The following is a 19,752-nucleotide window of genomic DNA, read 5'->3' as shown; positions in this document are numbered from 1 at the left end:
GGGCATATAATTGAATTTCTACAAGAACTGAGTTATAGTGAATGTTTATTGAATTTTATTTATGCCTAGGAGAATATGCTGTATTTTCCTTTTAACTTTTCTATCTTATACCTAGTGTGTGAAGGCTACTGTTCTATTTTATTTTATTTTTTAATTAATTAATTTATTTATTTGAGACGGAGTCTCGCTCTGTCACCCAGGCTGGAGTGCAGTGGCACGATCTCCGCTCACTGCAAGCTCCGCCTCCCCGGTTCACGCCATCCTCCTGCCTCAGCCTCCCGAGTAGCTGGGACTACAGGCGCCCGCCACCACACCCGGCTAATTTTTGTATTTTTAGTAGAGACGGGGTTTCACTGTGTTAGCCAGGATGGTCTCGATCTCCTGACCTCGTGATCTGCCACCTCGGCCTCCCAAAGTGTTGGGATTCCAGGCATGAGCTACCGCGCCCGGCCTGTTCTATTTATTAGGAAACTGAGGCCTGAGGGGGCGTCATCCCAGCAGTGAAGCCTCGATTCGTACTCACAACCTAGAGCAGTCTCTACTCAGTTGGGTTACCTTCTCTCTCTACAGCACTCAGAACCCAGACGCAGGTAGAGACAGCTTTTAGTTTTAATAAAGGCAGCCCATTAGAGAGAGGACTTCAAATGGGATCAGAGGAAAAGGCTTTTCCTCCCAGGTATTGGTAATGCAGCTTCTGTCCACACGAGGGAAGTATTAGCTAAGGATAGCATTCGGTTGCAACTTGGAAACAAAGGCTGCAAGAGAAACTAAAATAAACCAGCTACTGGATTTCTAGGCCAACCTTAGGAAATTAATCAGCAACTGTAGAACTCTGGGTAAACAAATGTAAACCAGACCAGCCATTGGCTCATACCGTCACAGTGAGGATTCTGACCTGTTAAGCTGGAGAGCAAGGGCTTCCTGCATACACTCCTGTCTACTGGACAATTGCATCTGGAGCTGCCCCATAAGATGCCAAGTTGATTCCCCCAGTACTTATGTTGTCACACACAGATGATGACCCAAAGGAAAGGGCACTGCTTAGCCTCCGAAGAACTTTCTGTTTTTTTTTTTTTTTTGGTAGGGCAGGCAATTGCATGACATGCTTACTTGAAAAGCAGATGAAGCCTGGCTTGGTGGCTAACGCATATAATCCCAACACTTTGGCAGGCCAAGGCAGGAGGATTGCTTGAAACAAGGAGTTCGAGACCAGTCTGGGCAATAGAGCAAGACTCTATCTCTACAAAAAATGAAAAATTAGCCAGATGCAGTGGCATGCATCTGTGGTCCCATCTACTCGGGAAGCTGACATGTGAGGATTGCTGGCGTCTGGGAGGTTGAGGCTGCAGTGAGCTGTGATGGTGCCACTGCACTCTAGCCTGGGCAGCAAACTGAGAACCTGTCTCAACAACAAAACAACAACAACAGCAACAACAGTGGCAGATGAAAGTAAGCGTCCAGGAAAACCTTTAATTTGGGTGGACAGCCAGAGCTCCCAGAGTTTTGGAATTCATTAACCAGTAACGTTGAAAAAAACTGATGCCATTGTAAGGATACCAAGTTTTGATTTTGCCAGGTAAGATAGGGTATTCAAAAAATCCAGCTGGCGTTTACTCTCACCATAATTTCACAAAAGAGAAAGCAAGACAGTTGGAAAAACATAATTGAACACTAAAGGACTGTCCTTTAAATGGAAAAAAAAAAACCCTCATGAAAAACAAATCAGTGAAAACTTCACTGAGACTTGCATAAAGATCAGTGTTGGAAGGCATTGTTTTAAAGGTGTTAATTCTTTTGGTTTGAGAAAAATTCTTAAGGAAATCAAGATAACAAAGAAAGAATAACTCATCTGAATTTCCCCGAACACATTGTACATTTCCACAGACCGGGAAATAGTTCGCTGTTATGGAGCATGTCCAATGGGCCATGCATTTTTCATGCATTGTCTCATTTAAATGTTACAACTACGTTTGAGAAAGGAACTTTTATCATCCCCATTTTATAGATGAGGACACCAGACCTTGCACCGGTACACAGCTAGTGAGGACACAGTGCTAAGGAGTGGATCCAAACAGTAGCAACGAATGAGCTTTACTCTTCTCTGGTTTCTTCAGTTGCTCTAGAAAAGAGACAGGTTTCTTGGCAAATTAAGAACTATCCCTAGCTGGGCATAGAAAAAGAAAATACTCATAATCTCCCAGTTTTTTTTTTTTTTGAGACAGAGTTTTGCTCTGTCACCCAGGCTGGAGTACAGTGGCACGATCTTGGCTCACTGCAACATCTACCTCCCAGGTTCAAGCAATTCTCCTGCCTCAGCCTCCCGAGTATCTGGGACTATAGGCACATGCCAACATGCCTGGCTAATTTTTGTAATTTTAGTAGAGATGGGGTTTCACCATATTAGTCAGGCTGGTCTCAAACTCCTGACCTCAAGTGATCCACCCACCTCAGCCTCCCAAAGTGCTGGGATTACAGGCGTGAGCCACCACGCCCAATCTAATCTCACAGTTTTGAAGTATTAACATTTGAGCACTGTTCTTTTTATACATTAACATTTTGTTTTGAGATTGAATTTTTTTTTTTTTTTTTTTTTTTTAAGACAAGGTTTTGCTCTGTTGCCCAGGCTGGTGTGCAGGGGCGCGATCTGGGCTCAGTGCAACCTCTGCCTCCCGGGTTCAAGCAATTCTTGCGCTTCAGCCTCCCAAGTAGCTGGGACTACAGGTGCCTGTCACCACACCCAGCTAAGTTTTGTATTTTTAGCAGAGACGAGGTTTCGCCATTTTGGCCAAATTGGTCTTGAACTCCTGGCCTCAGGTGATCCACATGCCTTGACCTCCCAAAGTGCTGGGATTACAGGAGTGAGCCACTGCGCCTGGCCAAGATTAAACTTTATAATCAAAATTGGGTCCTCTTTCGTTTACTTAATGGTATAAGAGAAAACATTCCCCCAGTTATTAATATTCTTTGTAGTCATAATTTTTGAACAATGTAACGCCTTCCACTGATGAATGAAACATACATTTTGACACCAATACCCTAAGCTTAGTCTTGGTTTCTTTGTAGTGTTCGTTATTTATAGAAACACTATGTTGATATTTTTGTGCATTTACCTTTGTGCACATTTCCGATTTCCTCATGGTTAGATTTTTCAGAAGTGGAATTACTGGGTCAAAGGCTAGAATATTTTAGAATATCTCAGAAAGTGTTACAAGGAGCACACATGATGATTTATCAGAGATAGCAATACTTGTTTTGTTGATTACACCATAAGCCATGAGTACCAATTGTTTTTAAGATAGTGTCCCAGGACTAAGTTTGTTCAAATCCAGTTAAAAGATCATTCTGACAGTTTCCACTAAAAAATCTGCACACATTCCTCCAGACTCTATAGCAGTGGTTCTTTTAAAAATATATAATTGTATATATAATACATATAATGTTATAAACATAATTATATATATTATATATACATACACACACACACACACACACATATTTTTGAGACGGAGTCTCGCTCTGTTGCCAGGCTGGAGTGCAGTGGCGTGATCTCTGCTCACTGCAAGCTCCGCCTCCCGGGTTCACGCCATTCTCCTGCCTCAGCCTCCCGAGTAGCTGGGACTACAGGTGTGTCACCATGCCTAGCTAATTTTTGTATTTTTAGTAGAGACGGGGTTTCACTATGTTGGCCAGGATGGTCTCGATCTCTTGACCTCGTGATCCCCCCACCTCAGCCTCCCAAAGTGCTGGGATTACAGGCATGAGCCACCACACCCTGACCCACATATAATTTCATGTACATATTTTATGTTATAACATATTATATAAAAATATTATATATATATTTTAATTTATTGGTTAAGGCTAGTCGAGTGCAGTAGTAAGAAGGGGAAAGAGTAGAACCAGGAGTTCTATCTGTAACGGACTGTGAACAATGAATTGAGATAACTCACTGCCTTTGGAGCAGCCTGCAGCAGTGGTTCTTGAGTGGGAGCAATTTTGCCTCCCATGGGACATATGGCAATGTCTGGAGACATCCTGGGTAATCAAAATTGGGTTGGGAGGGTGCTCCTAGCATCTTGAGTAGAGCCCAGGGATGCTGCTAAACATCCTACAATGCACAGAACAGTGCTGGTAACAAAGAAGCTTTGGAATATCAATAGTGCTGAGGCAGAGAAACCCTGTTCTAGGGTCTAGAGTTGCATTTCCAAAACCGTGTTCTTTGGCACAATAATGTTGTAGAATAACTTATTAACAATGATTCTTATCTCACAAATTCTTAACTCTAGTGAAGAATCCATGTTTTGTGTTTTTTTGAGACAGGGTCTTGCTCTGTTGCCCAGGCAGGAGTACAGTGGCACGATCACAGCTCACTGTATTCTTGACTTCCCGGGCTCAAGCAACCCTCCTACCTCAGCCTCCCGAGTAGCTGGGACTACAAGCATGCACCACCATGCCCTGCTAATTTTTTCTATTGTTTTTCATACAGATGGGGTTTCACTATATTACCAGGCTGGTCTTGAACTCCTGGGCTCAAGCGATATTCTTGCCTCAGCCTCCCAAAGTGCTGGGATTACAAGCATGAATAACTGTGCCCAGCAAATGCGTTAATCCCTACAAAATGCTAAGCATAGTTTCTGGCAGAAGGACAACATGTAGTAACATTAATTATATTATTATTATTAATAAGATGTTTATAATTAATAAAAAGATTCACCACTGGATAATAGGTGCAGCTCTTGGGGATTTACCATGCACTTTAGCACAACAAAGATAGAAAAAAATACTCATTAAACTTAGTATTGATGCAACTTTACTTGACTGAGAGTCTGACATATATATATAATAAATATATTATATATAATATATATTATATTTATATAATATATAATATATAAATATATATTATATATAAATAATATATATTATATATTATAAAATATGTTATATATTATATATTATAAAATATGTTATATATTATATATTATATATTATCTATTATCTATATTATATATCTATATTATATATTATATAATATTTATATAATATATAATATATTTATATATAATATATATTCATATATAATATATTTATATATAATATATATTCATATATAATACATATTTATATATAATATATAATATTTATATATATAATATATAATATATAAAATATAATATATAATATATAATATGTAAAAATATAATATATAAAAATATATAATATATATAATATATATAAATATAATATATAATATATAATATATATAAATATAATATAATATATAATATATATAAAATTATATATAATATATAATATATATAAAATTATATATAATATATAATATATAATATATATAAAATTATATATAATATATAATATATTATATATAATATATAATATATAATATATTATATTATATATAATATAATATATAATATATTATATAATATAATATTATATATATAATATATTATATTGTATATAATATATAATATATTATATTGTATATAATATATAATATATTATATTGTATATAATATATAATATATTATATTGTATATAATATATAATATATTATATTGTATATAATATATAATATATTATATTGTATATAATATATTATATTGTATATAATATATTATATTGTATATAATATATTATATTGTATATAATATATTATATTGTATATAATATATTATATTGTATGTAATATATAATATATTATATTGTATGTAATATATAATATATAAATATTATATATATAAAATATTATATATAATATTATATATATAATATTATATATAATATTATATATATAACATATATAATATATAATATAATATATAACATATATAACATATAATATATATTATATAATATATAACATATATAATATATTATATATTATATAATATATAACATATATAATATATAGAATATATATTCTATATAATATATAATATATATTCTATATATTCTATATATAATATATAGAATACATATTGTATATAATTTATATTATATATAATATATACTATATAATATATAGAATATATATTGTATATAATTTATATAATATATATTATATAGAATATATAATATATTAATATATAATATATATAATATAGAATATATAATATATATTCTATATTATATAGAATATATATTCTATAGAATATATATAATATATATTAATATATAATATATATAATATATTATATATAATATATATTAAATATTAATATATTATATATAATATATTATATAATATATAATATATAAATTTAATATATATAATATATATTAAATATTAATATATTATATATAATATATATTATATAATATATATAATATATATAAATTTAATATATATAATATATATTTGTATTATTTTATATATTTATATTATATATAATATATATTTATTATATATTAGATATATTTATATTACATAATATGTATATTTATATTAGTATATATTTATATTAAGTTATATATATTTATATTATATAATATATATTATATATTATATATATTAAATATTAATATATTATATATAATATATTATATAATATATAATATATAAATTTAATATATATAATATATATTAAATATTAATATATTATATATATTATATATAATATATATAAATTTAATATATAATATATATTTGTATTATTTTATATATTTATATTATATATAATATATATTTATTATATATTAGATATATTTATATTACATAATATATATATTTATATTAGTATATATTTATATTAAGTTATATATATTTATATTATATAATATATATTATATATTATATATTTATATTATGTATATATTTATATATTATATGTAATATTTATATATAATATATAATATTTATATTATTTTATATATTATATTTATATAATATTTATATAATATTTATATTATATTTATATTATATTATGTATAATATTTATATTATGTATAATATTTATATTATGTATAATATTTATATTATATATTATGTATAATATTTATATTATTATATATAATATATATATATTTTTGTTGTTGTTGAGATGGAGTTTCACTCCTGTTGCCCAGGCTGGAGTGCAATGGCATGATCTTGGCTAACTGCAACTTCCGCCTCTGGGGTTAATCGATTCTCTTCCTCACCCTCCCAAGTGGCTGGGATTATAGGCACCCGCCACCACGCCTGGCTAATTTTTTGTATTTTTAGTAGAGTTGGGGTTTCACCATGTTGGCCAGGCTGGTCTGGAACTCCTGACTTTAGGTGATCTGCGTACTTTGGCCTCCCAAAGTGTTGGGATTACAGGTGTGAACCACCACACCCGTCTCGTATCTTTATTTTTGAAAGACATCAATTACCATCTCCAGGAAGAATTTTGTCTCAGGAAACACTGGAAAACGTTGCTCTCGATCAGGTTTCCAGAAATTACTGCCTGTGGACCAAATCTTGCCTGCTCCCAGTTTTAGAATGGCCAGGGAGCTAAGAATAGCTTTTACATTTTTAAATAGTTAAAATATAGTAAAAGAGGGCCAGCTGTGGTGGCTCATGCCTGTAATCCCAGCACTTTGGGAGGCCAAGGGTGGGGGGTGGATCACCTGAGGCCAGGAGTTCAAGACCAACCTGGCCAACATTTTTAGTAGTCTCTACTAAAAATACAAAAATTAGCTGGGTGTGGTGGCACGTGCCTGTAATCCCAGCTACTCGGGAGGCTGAGGCAGGAGAATCACTTGAACCTGTCAGGTGGAGGCTGCAGCAGTGAGCCGAGATTATGCCACTTCACTTCATCTTGGGCAACAGAGGAAGACTCTGTCTCAAAAAAAAAAAAAAAAAAAAAAAGTAAAAGGAGTAATATTTGATGACGTGTGAACATTACCTAAAATTCAAATTTCAGGGTCCATAAATAAAGTTTTCTGCTAACACAGCCACTCTTGTTGGTTTGCATGTGGTCTGTGGCTGCTTTCCTGCTGCAAGGGCAGAGTGAGGTAATGGTGGCATGGACTGTATAACCTGCAAAGCTGAAAACACAGACTCTCTGGCCTTTTACAGAAAACGTTTGTCGTCCTCTGATCTAATGTCTCTTCTTTAGAATGCCCAGGACTTCTTCCTCTGAATATATAATTTTAAAAAACCCCATTTTGAATATTACAGCAATGGAGCATAGTCTCAGTTAAATAGTTATTTCCATAAAATATGTCCAAATTTCTGCTTTAAGTCTTTTGTGAAATGAGGCAGAACATAAATTTTAAAATGTCATAATAAAAGGCCATAGGATTTAATCTCATGTTCACAGAAATATCATCTGTAAATTTTCTTATGAGGGAAGATAACGTATATTTTTCTATTTAGTCATTTCTGGAGTCTAAGTCTAGCCTAGGTCTAATTAGAAACTTTTTTTTTTTTTTTTTGAGATGAAGTATTGCTCTGTCGCCCAGGCTGGAGTGCAGTGGCATGATCTCGGCTCACTGCAACCTCTGCCTCCCGGGTTCAAGCAATTCTCCTGCCTCAGCCTCCTGAGTAGCTGGGATTACAGGTGCGCACCACCATGCCTGGCTAATTTTGGTGTCTTTAGTAGTGACGGGGTTTCACCATGTCAGCCAGGCTGGTCTCCCACTCCTGATCTCAAGTGATTTGCCCAAGTGCTGGGATTACGCGCGTAAGCCACTGCGCCTGGTCCATTTTTACAAATTTTGTATTTTTTTTGGAAAAACATCTGAATGTGGAGAGGTGGGCTTATTTCTCAGGTCCCAGCATTCCAAGGCCAGGATCACTGTCATTGTCTTCCTTCCAGTTTTTTTTTGTTTTTGTTTTTGCTTTTTTAAATGAACATATTTTTACATACGCTAGATCATTCTGAATATAGAATTTTGATTTTTTTCTCTTTGTTTCCCACCTGTTTTTTTCTCTTTTTTTGTTTTTCTTTTCTTTTTTCTTGTTTCCCACTTTTTTTTTTTTTTTTGAGATGGAGGTTTGCTCTTGTCCAGGTTTGAGTGCAGTGGCACGGTCTCTGCTCACCTCCCAGGTCTCTGCTTCGCCTCCCAGATTCAAACGACTCTCCTGCCTCAGCCTCCCAAGTAGCTGGGATTACATGCGCTCGCCACCACTCCTGGCTAATTTTTGTATTTTTAGTAGTGATGGGGTTTCACCATGTTGGCCAGGCTGGTCTGGAACTCCTGACCTTAGGTGATCTGCCTGCCTTGGCCTCCCAAAGTTCTGGGATTACAGGCGTGAGCCACCGCGCCCAGCCCCCACCTATTTTTATATCAGAAATATGGGCCAGATGTGGTGGCTCATGCCTGTAATCCCAGCACTTTGGGAGGCGGAGGCGGGCAGATCACTTGAGGTCAGGAGATCGAGACCATCCTAGCTAACACGGTGAACCCCCGTCTCTACTACCAATACAAAAAATTAGCCGAGCATGGTGGCGGGCACCTGTAGTCCCAGCCATTCGGGAGGCTGAGGCAGAAGAATGGCGTGAACCCGGGAGGCAGAGCTTGCAGTGATCTGGGATCAGGCCACTGTACTCCAGCCTGGGCGACAGAGACTCTGTCTCAGAAAAAAAAAAAAAGAAATATGTACGTATTTTTCTGAGACAGCGTCTTTCTCCATCACCCAGGCTGGAGTGTAGCGGCATCCTCACAGCTAACTGCAGCCTCGACCTCCCGGCTCAAGCGATCCTTCCACCTCAGCCTTCTGAGTAGCTGGGACAATAGGCATGCACCACCACAGCCAGCTAATTTCTGTAGGGACGGGGTTTTGCTAGGTTGTCCAGGCTGGTCTCAAACTTCTGGGCTCAAGCAATCTGCCCATGTCGTCCTCCCAAAGTGATGGGATTAGAGGCATGAGCCACTGTGCCTGGCCCAGAAATATTTTTATTTATTTATTTATTTTGAGATGGAGTCTTGCTCTGTTGCCCAGGCTGGAGTGCAGTGGCATGATCTTGGGTCACTGCAACTTCCGCCTCCCAGGTTCAAGCGATTCTCCTGTCTCAGCCTCCCAAGTAGCTGGGATTATAAGCACACACCACTGTTCCTAGCTAATTTTTTGTATTTTAGTAGAGACAGGGTTTCACCATGTTGCCCAGGCTGGTCTTGAAGTCCTGAGCTCAGGCAGTCCACCTGTCTCAGTCTCCCAAAGTGCTAGGATTACAGGCGTGAGCCACTGTGCCTGGCTCAGAAGTATTTTTAAAAAGTGTTATAGAAGGAGTCTTTCTGTGTTGGCTAGCCTGGAGTAAAATGGCTGCTGTTCACAGGCACTATCATTGCTCATTACAGCCTAGAACTCCTGGCCTCAAGTAACTTCCTGCCTCAGCCTCTGGAGTAGTTGGGGCTACAGGTGTGTGCCACCATGCCTAGCTCAGAAATATTTTTGTAATGAACTTGCTCAGCCTCAAATTCTACCAGAGGACTGAGGCTGGGAGGTTCCAATGGCATAGGAAAAGGAAAGAAAAGAGAAGAGGGAAGGCAAGAAAAAAAGGGAGTAAAGAGGCATTGGAGGCCGGGCTTGGTGGCTCACGCTTGTAATCTCAGCACTTTGGGAGGGCGAGGTGGGCAGATCACTTGAGGTCAGGAGTTCAAGACCAGCCTGGCCGACATGGTGAAACCCTGTCTCTAATAAAAATACAAAAATTAGCTGGATATCGTGGTGCATGCCTGTAATCCCAGCTACTCAGGAGGCTGAGGCAGAAGAATCGCTTGAACCTAGGAGGTGGAGGTTGCAGTCAGCTGAGATTGCACCACTGCACTCCAGCCTGGGCGACAGAATAAGACATTGTCTCAAAAAAAAAAGCACTGGGGAAAGAGTGGGAAATGGAGAGGCAGAGGGTGTTGATATTAACCTCAGCTCAGGTAGCTCCTGGGGATCAAGCCTGTGATCTTGACCTAGACCCTTTCTGCTCTCCTTCACTGAGGCCACCTCATAATTTGTGATTCCTTGACCATGGGCTGACTGGTTTCCTGCCTCCTGGTGCTGTGTCTCCTGTGGCTGAGCATACTTGGTACCTAGGAGGGGCATCCGTCTTTGTTGTAAAAATAAACACATCTGCGCTTCACTAGCCATGAGCACTTTCTCACTGATGCTCAAGTTATCGTGGCTCCCAGCCCACAATTGGAGGGTTAAAGACCTCCCTTCCTCCACAACTCTCTGGAGGAGCCTGTGGCCGGGTTTTCATCCAGGCTCAGAAGCAGAGCTGACATGCACTCCCCATCACGGTGTCTTACCCTGCCTTGTTGCAATGAACCTCTGAAGTATTCAGCGTCTGCGGCAGGCTCTGCCTCTGAAAGCCCCCAAGGGCACCTCTCCTGAGGGGCCGGAGACATGTAGTTTCCCTGCAGAAGCTGCTAGAAGGCTTCTCTCCCCAGCTCATCGCTACATGTTGTCCCCAGGGCCCCCCAGTCCTGTCGTTTAAGTTTTGGTATTTTGTTCGTCATGGAATTTTTGGCATTAATTTTGATTTTTAAAAAAATATTGCATGCCTGTAATCTCAGCGCTTGGGGAGTTCAAGGCAGGCAGATTGCTTGAGCTCAGGAATTTGAGACCAGCCTGGACAACACGGCGAAAGCCTGTCCCTTCAAAAATTACAAAAATTAGCTAGGCGTGTGATCCCAGCTACTCAGGAGGCTGAGGTGGAAGAATGACTTGAGCCCGGGAGGTAGAGGTTGCAGTGTGTGGAGATCGCGCCACTGTACTCCAGCCTGGGTGACACTGGGTGACAGAATGAGACCCTGTCTCAAAAAAAAAAAAAAAAAAAGAAAAATTGCATTAAAATATTTACCATGATTACTGAAGTTTTGGAACTACCCCTTGAATTTTTGTGCCCAAAATGAGTGCCTCACTTTCTGGCCAGCTCTACCCAAGCAACATCGCTTGGGCTTACAGTCTCCTGGAAGTTTCTTGTGAATCAGCTTCTTCCATTATCACCTCTTTTAAAACCAGTTCCAAGGGTGACAGCTGTAATACCTTCTTCTTGCCTTCCTCCCTTCCAAATCACTTCCTTGGGGTACCCTTCTGCCCAAAGCAAACACACTAAACAGACACACACACACACACGCGAGCACACACATGAACAGTGCCACCCACAAAATGCCACCGCCTCCATCCCTCCATCCTTCAGAACCAAAGGCTTCCAGGCCCATCAGCATGTGCACCGAAACCTTCCCAGAGGTCACCAGGCTACTAACCGAGGTAGCTCAGCACATCTAGTCTAGGCCATCACATTCACCCTGCTGAAGAGCGTTGATTTTTCTTTTTCACAAAGAAGACTTTGAAACAGCTCTACGTTGTAAAGAGAGTACATGAATCTTTGGAAGACGGCTAACGTCCATGGTGAAACACTGATTTACACAGAGGCTCTAATATAGGATAACAGCTTAAAGCATCCCAAAGAGGAGTTGCCAGCAGAAATCAAAACTTTTTTTTTTTTTTTTTTTTTTTTTTGAGACAGAGTCTCGCTCTGTCGCCCAGGCTGGAGTGCAGTGGTGCAATCTCAGCTCACTGCAACCTCTGCCTCCTAGGTTCAAGCGATTCTCCTGCCTCAGCTTCCTGAGTACCTGGGATTACAGGTGCGTGTCACCACGCCCAGCTAATTTTTTTGTATTTTTAGTGGAGACGGAGTTTTGCCATGTTGGCCAGGCTGGTTTCGAACTCCTGGCCTCAAGTGATCCGCCCACCTCCAACCTCCCACAGTGCTAGGATTACAGGTGTGAGCCACCACACCCCGCCCAGAAATCAAAACTTTGAGTTAAACAAATAATTTGGATAGAATTTTAGACTTTTGAATAGTACTGATTTTCACTCATCTTTGTGTCCCTAGGGCCTAAGTCTAGGCTGGTAGGTCCTCAATATTAGGTTGTTGAAAAAGTGAAGAAGAAATGTAAGAGAGAGGTTTTAAAAATGGGTTATAAGCAGACCAGGCGTGGTGGCTCACACCTGTAATCCCAGCACTTTGGGAAGCCGAGGCAGGCGGATCACAAGGTCAGGAATTCGAGACCAGCCTAGCCAATATGGTGAAACCCCGTCTCTACTAAAAATACAGAAATTAGCTGGGCATGGTGGCAGGCGCCTGTAATCCCAGCTACTTGGGAGACTGAGGCAGGATGATCGCTTGAACCCGGGAGGTGGGGGTTGCAGTGAGCCGAGATTGTGCCACTGCACTCCAGCCTGGGTGACAGAGTGAGACTCTGTCTCAGAAAAAAAAAAAAAGGCTTATAAGCAAGTATAATACATAGCACTCTCTACCTTGACCCAACTGTAGTAGAACCTTCAGTGTAGTGTGGTGGCTCAGGAGCTTGGGTTCAAATCTTGACACTGCCTCTTCCTGGCTGTGTTGCCTTGGTTGTGTTACTTAACCTCTCTGAGCCTCAATCTTCTCAGCTGTAAGATGATGACAATGAGAGTATCAACCTCACATTGTTAGGAATATTTCATGAGTTAATTTATTCCAGTTGAGAGAAACCTGGCACATAGGAAATACTTGATAAAGGTGAATCACTATTGTTTAAACAATTTTTGTTATTCATCAAGGGGGAAAAGGCTTAGAAGTTGCCTCTTGCTTTTCCAAATCATTCTTCTCATTTTTTTTTTTTTTTTTTGAAATGAAGTCTCACTCTGTCACCCAGGCTGGAGTGCAGTGGCGCGATCTTGGCTCATTGCAAACCTCCGTCCTCTGGGTTCAAGCAATTCTCCTGCCTCAGCCTCCTGAGTAGCTGGGACTACAGGCACGTGCCACCGTACCTGGCTAATTTTTGTATTTTTAGTAGAGACAGGGTTTCACCATGTTGGCCAGGCTGGTCTTGAACTCCTGACCTCAAGTGATCCGCCCCCCTCAGCCTCCCAAAGTGCTGGGATTACAGGCGTGAGTCACCATGTTTGGCCCACGTTTTTCTGATTTTAAATTAGGTATTCCTCCTCACTGGGTTAATTATGTCCTTTCTGGGAGTTTCTGGAAAAGTGCGTTGCTTTACCTAGCTCATATTTTTTTTTCTATTCTTCTTTTTTTTTTTTTTTTTGACAAGGTCTCACTCTGTTGCCCAGGCTGGAATGCAGTGGTGTGATCACAGCTCACTGCAGCCTTAACCTCCTGGGCTCAAGCTATCCTCCCACCTCAGCCTCCCAAGTAGCTGGGACTACAGGCATGTAACAGCATGCCCTGCTAATTTTTTCTATTTTTTTGTAGAGAGTCAGGGTTTTCGCTATGTTGCCCAGGCTGGTCTCAAACTTGTAGGTTCAAGAGATCCTCCTGCCTCAGCCTCCCAAAGTGTGGGATTACAGGTGTGAGCCACTGAGCACCCAGCTCATATTTCTTATCTTCCTTTCTTGCAGCTTGTCTGATGGGCTGGTGCCAGATGACCGCAGCTGCTGAAGCCCCTGGATCCAGGTTATTTAAAGAGAGATAAGACGTCTTTCTTATTCTTTGTCTCAGTTTAGCAGTACTGTGATTTGTAGTAGGCTGCCGACTTTGAAAGTTTAACTGAAAAGTCCCCTCTGTAGCCTCAGAGTGACAATGCTGCCGAAGAGTTGGCTGCAATCAAATCAGGCAGAAAATGCAATCAAACACACCTAACCCTGCAGAGAAGGAAGGAAGAGGGGTGAATGCTCATTATAAGTAACATTGCCAGGACGAAAGTTTCTAACCCAACAAGAGCCTTCTGAGTCCCAGATTCTACATCTCCAGACACACATTCTCCATGGCTTGACACCAGGGGTTGGCAAACTTACTTGGTAAAGGGCCTGATAGTTGATATATTTGGCTTTGTGGGCCTGCTGGTCTCTGCTGCAGCTACTCAACTTTGCTACTTGTGTGCAAAATCAGCCATTGCACCTAAATACATAACTTTATTCACAAAAACATGGGGTTGGGGGCATCGGATTTGACTGGAAGGTTATAATTTTCAGATCCCTGGTCTATACTAACTGGACACTAACTCATGTTTACCTGTGCGTCTAAAGCATTTTTATCTGACCAGTGCCTGATTATGAATTGATGACTCCTAGTTTGCTGGAGGGTGATGTTGGACAGAAAATAAGATAATTTGGCCAGGTGCAGTGGCTCACGCCTGTAATCCCAGCACTTTGAGAAGCTGAGGCAAGTAGATAACTTGAGGTCAGGAGTTCAAGACCAACCTGGCCAACATGGCAAAACCCTGTCTCTACTAAAAATACAAAAATTAGCTGGGCACAGTGGCTCACGCCTGTAATCCTAGCCACTTGGGAGGCTGAGGCAGCAGAATCGCTTGAAGCCGGGAGGCGGAGGTTGCAGTGAGCCGAGATCGTGCAATTGCACTCCAGCCTGGGCGACAGAGAGAGACTCTGTCTCAAAAAAAAAAAAAAAAAGAGAATACTTTTTGACTTCTTTCTCAGTGGTTCTTCTGAAAGTCCCAGGTAAGATTCTCATTGACTTAGCTTGGGTCAGGTGCTAATCACTGAACCGCTCATGGTACCCAGGGAGAAGCTGCACTCTGATTGGTCAGGTCAGATTGCTCATCTTTGTAGCTGGATGGAGCAGTCAGCCACACCCAAACTAGACTCACTGAGAGTGAGTAGTGGTTTCCCAAAGGAAATCAGGATGCTGTTATCAAGAGAAGAGGAAAAAACATGTGGAGCCACCCAAAACACCAGACTTTCTTGTACCTCTCATCTCATTCCCTTTCTTACAAAGGATCCTGTCAAGTTGCCTAATCTCTTCTCTCCAGTAGAAAAGAAATTATATACACGCATTTATACTACACCGTTAGCACTAAATGTCACAGTCATTTCTTTCTTTCCCCAGGGGACTTGCATTTAACAGAGAAACAATGTGATTTGGAAAGGGGCAGAGTTTCTTCTAAGAAACGCATTGTTGATAGTAGAATATCAGACAACAGAGAGGATGAGAAAATTGGCGGTTGGCGAATGTTGATGGGTGAAAGTAGGGACCCACTGGGGATCCCTCAGATCACACAATAGGGATATGGTGACCCCATATTTACTTATTTTTTTAATGGGTCTTTTATTTCATGCTTGATTACATAGTAAAAGGAGGAGATGATGGCGATGTCTTTCACGATCACTGAAGCCTAGGATTCTTCAGACATAGAAGGGAAGATTGTTTCCATGATTTGGGGCATGACTGTATTTCCAAACCCAAAATTGGGGCACCAGTTCAGACAAAAGAAATCTATATAGCAGTTGAGACCAAGAAGCAGTGTGGGAAATTTAAATTGGACACCGAAATATTTGCATCTCTGAAGTGTTTTGGGGTTCATGGAGGTCTGCAGTGTGGGCATTCTGTGAAATCTAGGGCAGCTGGCTACAAAAATTGTCCTCTTGGATTGACATGAATTGCATAAGGTATTCTTTTTGCCCTGGCTTGGCCACCTCATACTCATTCTTCAGTCTTAGCTCAACACCAACTCTTCTAGGAAAATTTTTTCCCCACTCTGTAGTCTGGGTTTGACATAAAACAATAATAATAGTTGGTTGTTACTGTATCTCATGATTTGGGGGCTGGCAGGGCTCAGCAGGGTGGTTCTTGCAGCCACAGTTAGATGATGACCCAGGTTGGAGTCATTTCGAAGACTTCCCTTTCATGTTTCTGACACTTGATGTCAGGATTGTCTTTTATGGCCTGGCCTTGTAAGTCACGCAATATCACTTCTGCTATATTCTATTTACGAGAAATGAGCCATGCCGGGCGTGGTGGCTCACACATGTAATCCCAGCACTTTGGGAGGCCAAGGTGGGTGGATTGCTGGAGGTCAGGAGTTCGAGACCAGCCTGGCCAACCATGGCAAAACCCTGTCTCTACTAAAAATACAAAAATTATCTGGGCATGGTTGCGCACACCTGTAATCCCACCTACTTGGGAGGCTAAGGAAGGAGAATCGCTTGAACCTGGGAGGTGGAGGTTGTAATGAGCCAAGATCACGCCACTCTACTCTAGCCTCGGTGACACAGTGAGACTCTGCCAGAAAGAAAGAAGGAAAGGAAAGAAAGGAAGGAAGGAAGGAAGGAGGGAAGGAGGGAGGGAGGGAGGGAAGGAAGGAAGGAGGGAAAGAAGGAAGGAAGGAGAAAGAGAGAGAGAGAAAGAGAAAAAGAAAGAAAAGAAAGAAAGGGAGAGAGAGAAAGAGAGAGGAAGGGAGGGAAGGAGGGAGGAAGGAAGGAAGAAGAAGAAAAAAAAGAAATGAGCACTAAGTCTTGCACATTCTGGGGAGGTGGGTTAGTGAGGACTTACATTCTGCCTCTTGAGAGAAGCATCAAAAATTTGCAATTTTGCAATTTCATTTATTCATTTTTGAGACAGAGTCTCACTCTGTTGTCCTGCCTGGAGTGCAGTGGCATGATCACAGCTCACTGCAGCTGTGTCCTCCCAGGCTCAAGTGATCCTCGTGCTTCAGCCTGCCAAGTAGCTGAGACCACAGACGCATGCCACCATACCTGGCTAATTAAAACATTTTTTTTTGCAGAGACAGGGTCTTGATATGTTGCCCAGGCTGGTCTCGAACTCCTGGGGTGAAGCAATTCCCCGTCCTTGGCCTCCCAAAGTGCTGGGATTACAGGTTTGAACCACTGCGTCTGGCTAAAAATTTGCAGATTTTTTTTTTTTTTTTTGAGACAGAGTCTTACTATGTCACCCAGGCTGGAGTGGAGTGGTGTGATCTCGGCTCACTGCAACCTCCGCCTCCTGGGTTCACGCGATTCTCTTGCCTCAGCCTCACGAGTAGCTGGGACTACAGGTGTGTGCCACCATACCTGGCTAATTTGTTATATTTCTAGTAGAGACGGGGTTTCACCGTGTTAGCTAGGATGGTCTCCATCTCCTGAACTCGTGATCTGCCTGCCTCGGCCTCCTAAAATGCTGGGATTACAGGTGTAAGCCACCACACCCGGCCTGCAGACATATTTTAAATTCACTGCAGTTCCCCTTTTTGTATTACTGCCCCGAATCTTAGCCCTTAATCACACTGTATTATCATCAGCTTGTCTGTCTCCCTTTACCGGAGCCAGGGATCTCAGGGATGGAATTCAGGAGGTCTGTGACCTTATATGGGAAAGTCTATGAACAGTTACTTTCTCTAAGTTCTAACTCTAACTTAGCATTTCCTTGATTATGAAAGTTGGCAACACAGCATGCAGTGGCGCAAGTACCTGCCACTTTGCCACCATCTGAAGCCATGGATCTTTTCCCATAGCGTTCCAGCAGCCGTGGATATCTGGAAATATTACTCACCTTGTCATTACTTTGGAATTATCGTGGTTATTAAACCCTGCTCTGAATTTTGTTATTAAATGCATTAATAAAGAAACGCATACCTCAGATTTGTTTTTATAAATACATTAATACCTTTGTATACATGTAATTGATTTTGCTCGTGATAATATCCATTTTATGCCATTAAAGCTTTTTTTAATGTGTATATTTGAGACAGGGATAACACTATGTTGCCCAGACTAGTCTCAAACTGCTGGGCTCAAACAATTCTCCCACCTCAGCCTCCCGAGTAGCTGGGACTACAGGTGCATACTGCCTGTAATCCCAGCTACGCAGGAGGCTGAGGCAGGAGAATAGCTTGAACCCAGGAGGCAGAGGTTGCAGTGAGCTGAGATCGCGCCACTGCACTCCAGCCTGGGCGACAGAGCGAGACTCCATCTCAAAAAAAAAAAAAACATGGTATCTGTTTTCCACTCCCAGAGAGTCTAATGTAATTGCTCCAAAGGGTGCCCTGGGCATTAGAATTTTCAACTGCCCCCCTGCCCCCGCAGGAAATGCTATTGTACAGTCAAGGTTGAGAATCACTGGTTCTTGCAACCTAATATGCCAATGATTATGTGTAATGCATACTTCTTGCAATCTAATGTGCCAATGAATCACCTGGGATGTTATTAAAATTGTTTCTGGGGCTGGGCACGGTGGCTCACACCTGTAATCCCAGCACTTTGGGAGGCCGAGGCTGGCAGATCATGAGGTCAGGAGATCGAGACCATCCTGGCTAACACGGTGAAACTCTGTCTCTACTAAAAATACAAAAAATTAGCCGGGCTTGGTGGTGGGCGCCTGTAGTCCCAGCTATTCAGGAGGCTGAGGTAGGAGAATGGCACGAACCCAGGAGGCGGAGCTTGCAGTGAGCCGAGACCATGCCACTGCACTCCAGCCTGGGCAACAGAGTGAGACTCCCTCTCAAAAAAAAAAAAAAAAAAAATTGTTTCTGATTTTCTAGGTCTGGGTGGGCCCAAGATTTTCCATTTCTCACAAGCTTCCAGGTGATGCTGACACTGTTGACCCATGGACCACACTTCGAGAAACAAGGGTCTCGGCGGGGTTTCTCAATCTTGACACTACTGACGTTTTCGGCTGGATAGTTCTTTGTTGTGGGGGCTGTCCTGTGCATTGTAGGGTGTTCAGCGGCATCTGTAGCTTTTGCCCTCCAGATGCCAATACCACCTTCCAAATAGTGACAACCAAACGTGTCTTGAGACACCAGGAGGGCAAATTCATTCCGACTTGAGAACCTCTGGTCTGGGAGGTAGCTCTCTAAGGTTTCCTCTTTATGCCAAGACAGAATACTTAGCATTATTTGTAAAATAACAAGAGGGATATCCAACCTTTTTTTTTTTTTTTTGAGATGGAGTCTCGCTGTCTCGCGCCCAGGCTGGAGTGCAATGGCACGATCTCGGCTCACTGCAATCTCCATCTCCCAGGTTCAAGTGATTCTCCCACCTCAGTCTCCTGAGTAGCTGGGGCTACAGGTGTGCGCCACCATGTC

The sequence above is a fragment of the Pongo pygmaeus genome, chromosome 21, assembly GCF_028885625.2.
Source record: "Pongo pygmaeus isolate AG05252 chromosome 21, NHGRI_mPonPyg2-v2.0_pri, whole genome shotgun sequence".
NCBI lineage: Eukaryota > Metazoa > Chordata > Mammalia > Primates > Hominidae > Pongo > Pongo pygmaeus.
This window is presented reverse-complemented; position numbering follows the sequence as displayed.